We start from the raw sequence: 5,353 nt of genomic DNA, 5'->3' as shown, positions 1-5,353 counted from the left end.
CATAGAGATACCTGCACACTTGAATAACCCGCATAATTCATGCAAAAACAGTAAATGATCTTCAGGATGGACAGTTCCATCCCCTTCATAGCGGTTATCCATAACACGTTCAATAATTGTCATGGGTATCTTGAAAGAAGTACTTGCAGTAGGTGGATTTAAAATATCAGAAGCATCATTAGAGTTATCGCATATGGGAGATAAAGCATTATCAGAGCAAAATATTTCTTCAAAAGCTGAAGAGCAAAAAAGATTATTTTTATATAAACTAGCTTCCCCAAGCTTAGACTTATTCATAGCATTAGTAGTGATTGCGTTCATACTAATAACATTGCTACTAGCATGCAATTGAGGCTCCATAGGTTCTTTAATTTTCGCATCACACAATTCATGTCCTAACTTAGGAAATAAATCAAAAAGCTCATAGTTGTATTCCATTATGCCTAACTAGTGTAAACAAGAAACAAAAAGTTGCAATTGCGGGATCTAAAGGAAATAGCTTCGAGCACAAACACAATGGCGCCAGAAAAGTACTGTTACCTGGAACCGAAGTATGAGTGCCTTTTACCTTTCCTCCCCGGCAACGGCGCCAGAAAAGTGCTTGATGTCTACTGGAGCTTCTATTCTTGTAGACAGTGTTGGGCCTCTAAGAGCAGAGGTTTGTAGAACAGCAGCAAGTTTCCCTTAAGTGGATCACCCAAGGTTTATCGATCTCAGGGAGGAAGAGGTCAAAGATATCCCTCTCAAGCAACCCTGCAACCACAAAGCAAGAAGTCTCTTGTGTCCCCAACACACCAAATACACTTGTCAGATGTATAGGTGCACTAGTTCGGCGAAGAGATAGTAAGATACAAGTAATATGGATGAGTATGAGTGATAATAGTAATCTGAATATAATATGGCAGCGAGTAAACATTCAACAAAACAATAAACAAACGGAGATTCAATGCTTGGAAGCAAGGCCCAGGGATCCTGCTTTCACTAGTGGACACTCTCAACAATGATCACATAATAGGACTACTCTACACCCTCTTGTTGGATGATGAACACCATTGTGTAGGATTACACGAACCCTCAATGCCGGAGTTAACAAGCTCCACAATATTCAATGTTCATATTTCAATAACCTTAGAGTGCAAGATAGATCAACACAACCAAACCAAGTACTAACATAGCATGCACACTTCTACCATCACACTATGAAAGGAGGAATAGATCGCATCAATACCATCATAGTAATAGTTAACTTCATAATCTACAAGAGATCACAATCATAGCATAAACCAAGTACTACACGATGCACACACTGTCCACATTACACCGTGCAGGAGGAATACACTACTTTAATAACATCACTAGAGTAGCACATAGATGATATTCAACTTGATCACAAAGAGAGAGAGATGAACCACATAGCTACAGCGGAGCCCTCAGCCCCGGGGGTGAATTACTCCCTCCTCATCATGGAGGCAGCGATGGCGGTGAAGATGGCGGTGGAGACGGCGGTGGAGACGACTCCGGGGGCAATTCCCCGTCCCGGCAGGGTGCCGGAACAGAGACTTCTGTCCCCCGAATTGGAGTTTCGCGATGGCGGCGGCTCTGGATGGTTTTCTCTGGTTTCGTCGAACTGGTCGAGGTTTTTAGGTCAGGGACGATTATATAGGCGGAGAGTCGGAGTCGGAGGGGCCACAGGGTGCCCAGATGATAGGGGGCGCGCCCCCCTTGGGCCGCGCCGGCCACCCTCCTGGGGCCCCTGTGGCCCACCTCTGGTCCTTCCCGGGTGTTCTGGAAGCTTCGTGTATTTCTAAGATGCTGGGCGTTGATTTTGTCCGATTCCGAGAATATTTCCTTACTAGGATTTCTGAAACCAAAAACAGCAGAAAACAGCAACTAGCCTTTTGGCATCTCGTCAATAGGTTAGTTCCGGAAAACGCATAAATATGACATAAAGTGTGCATAAAACATGTAGATATCATCAATAATGTGGCATGGAACATAAGAAATTATCGATACGTCGGAGACGTATCAGTGTGCTTTACGCGTATCAAGCTCTTTTTCTGGCACCGTTGCCGGGGAGATCAAGACACGCTGCAAGGGGAGTCTCCCACTTCCAATCTCTTTACTTTGTTTTTGTCTTGCTTTACTTTATTTTATTTACTGCTTTGTTTGCTTTCTATATCAAAAATAAAAAAAAAATATTACTTGCATTTACTTTATCTAGTTTGCTTTATTTACTACTGCTAAAATGGGTACCCCTGAGAATACTAAGTTGCGTGACTTCACAAGCACAAATAATAATGATTTCCTATGCACACCTATTGCTCCACCTGCTGCTACAGCGGAATTTTATGAAATTAAACCTGCTTTATTAAATCTTGTTATGAGAGAGCAATTTTCTGGTGTTAGTTCTGATGATGTTGTTGCCCATCTTAATAATTTTGTTAAACTTTGTGAAATGCAAAAGTACAAGGATGTAGATGGTGACATTATAAAATTAAAATTGTTTCCTTTCTCCTTAAGATGAAGAGCTAAAGATTGGTTGCTATCTTTGCCTAAGAATAGTATTGATTCATGGACTAAATGTAAGGATGCTTTCATTGGTAGATATTATCCTCCTGCTAAAATTATATCTTTGAGAAGTAGCATAATGAATTTTAAGCAATTGGATAATGAGCATGTTGCCCAAGCATGGGAAAGAATGAAATCTTTGGTAAAGAATTGCCCTGCCCATGGACTAACTACTTGGATGATCATCCAAACCTTTTATGCAGGATTGAATTTTTCTTTGCGGAACCTATTGGATTCAGCTGCTGGAGGTACCTTTATGTCCATCACCTTAGGTGCCGCAACAAAGCTTCTTGATGATATGATGATCAACTACTCTGAATGGCACACTGAAAGGGCTCCACAAGGTAAGAAGGTAAATTCTGTTGAAGAAACCTCCTCCTTGAGTGATAAGATTGATGCTATTATGTCTATGCTTGTTAATGGTAGATACAATGTTGATCCTAATAATGTTCCTTTAGCTTCATTGGTTGCTCAAGAAGAGCATGTTGATGTGAAGTACATTAAAAATAATAATTTCAACAACAATGCTTATAGGAATAATTTTGGTAACAACTATAGGCCATATCCTTCTAATAATGGTAAAGGTTATGGTAATTCTTATGGTAATTCTTACAAAAATAATAGGAGTGTACCCCCTGGTCTTGAAGCCATGCTTAAAGAATTTATTAGTACACAAACTGCTTTTAACAAATCTGTTGAAGAAAAGCTTGGTAAAATTGATGTTCTTGCTTCTAAGGTTGAGAGTCTTGTTGCTGATGTTGATCTTTTAAAATTGAAAGCTATGCCTAATGAAACTAAAGATATCAAGTCATTTGCTACAGCAAACGCTATCCAAGTTTGAATTAATGAAAATATTAGATTGATGGCTGAATTGCATGCTAGGTGGGAAAAAGAAGAAAAATTTGCTAAAGAGAATAATGTAGCTAAAGTTTGGACTATTACCACCACTAGTAATGTTGATGCTTCACATGTTGCTAAACCTCCTACTATCAACGGTAAAATAATTGGTGTTAGCAATGTTTCTACTCCTAATGCAAATCGTGCAAAACTGCCTGAAACTGCTGAAACTGCTTGTGATAAAACTGCTGAAAGTTTTCAAAATATTGGGGACAATGATCCCATTACTGTAGATCATAATGGTTTAGATTTTGATGATTGTCACATCTCTGAAGTTATTAATTTCTTACAAAAACTTGCTAGAAGTCCTAATGCTAGTGCTATAAATTTGGCCTTTACAAAACATATTACAAATGCTCTCATTAAAGCTAGAGAAGATAAACTAAAACTTGAAACATCTATTCCTAGGAAGTTAGAAGATGGTTGAGAGCCCATCATTAAGATGAAGGTCAATGATTTTGATTGTAATGCTTTATGTGATCTTGGTGCAAGTATTTCTGTTATGCCTAAGAAACTCTATAATATGTTTGACTTGCCACCATTGAAAAATTGTTATTTGGATGTTAATCTTGCTGATAATTCTATAAAGAAACCTTTGGGGAGGATTGATAATGTTCGCATTACGGTTAACAATAACCTTGTCCCCGTTGATTTTGTTGTCTTGGATATTGAATGCAATGCATCTTGTCCCATTATTTTGGGAAGACCTTTTCTTCGAACTGTTGGTGCTGTTATTGATATGAAGGAAGGCAATATTAAGTATCAATTTCCTCTCAAGAAAGGTATGGAACACTTTCCTAGAAAGAGAATGAAGTTACCCTTTGATTCTATTATTAGAACAAATTATGATGTTGATGCTTCATCTCTTGATGTTACTTGATTCACACTTTCTGCGCCTAGCTGAAAGGCGTTAAAGAAAAGCGTTTATGGGAGACAACCCATTATTTTACTTCTGCACTTTTGTTTTATATTTGAGTCTTGGAAGTTGTTACTACTGTACCAACCTCTCCTTATCTTTATTTTATTGCATTGTTGTGCCAAGTAAAGTCTTTGATAGTAAAGATAATACTAGATTTGGATTACTGCGCAGAAACAGATTTCTTGCTGTCACGAATTTGGGTAGTATTCTCTGTAGGTAACTCAGAAAAATCTGCCAATTTACGTGCATGATCCTCAGATATGTACGCAACTTTCATTAAATTTGAGCATTTTCATCTGAGCAAGTTAAGTGCCCCAGCAAAATTCGTCTTTGCGGACTATTCTGTTTTGACAGATTCTGCCTTTTATTTCGCATTGCCTGTTTTGCTATGTTCGATGGATTTCTTTGTTCCATTAACTTTCAGTAGCTTTGTGAAATGTCCAGAAGTGTTAAGAATGATTATGTCACCTCTGAATATGTGAATTTTTGATTATGCACTAACCCTCTAATGAGTTTGTTTTGAGTTTGGTGTGGAGGAAGTTTTCAAGGGTCAAGAGAGGAGGATGATACAATATGATCAAGAATAGTGAAAACTCTAAGCTTGGGGATGCCCCCGTGGTTCATCCCTGCATATTTCAAGAAGAGTCAAGCATCTAAGCTTGGGGATGTCCAAGGCATCCCCTTCTTCATCGATAACTTATCAGGTCACCTCTAGTGAAACTATATTTTTATTCCGTCACATCTTATGTGCTTTACTTGGAGCGTCTGTATGTTTTTATTTTTGTTTGTGTTTGAATAAAATCGGATCCTAGCATTCTTTGTGTGGGAGAGAGACACGCTCCGCTGTTGCATATGAACACATGTGTTCTATGATGACCCAGCGTACCACTGCATGGTGTAGTACACAAGTCGTTGACATAACACAAGTGAAACACCGTTCCACTCATATAACATCTCTCAGAGTGGTAC

Source organism: Lolium perenne, chromosome 2, assembly GCF_019359855.2.
Source record: "Lolium perenne isolate Kyuss_39 chromosome 2, Kyuss_2.0, whole genome shotgun sequence".
In the NCBI taxonomy this organism is placed as follows: Eukaryota; Viridiplantae; Streptophyta; class Magnoliopsida; order Poales; family Poaceae; genus Lolium; species Lolium perenne.
The sequence above is the reverse complement of the archived record's forward strand: the minus strand, read 5'-3'. Positions refer to the sequence as shown.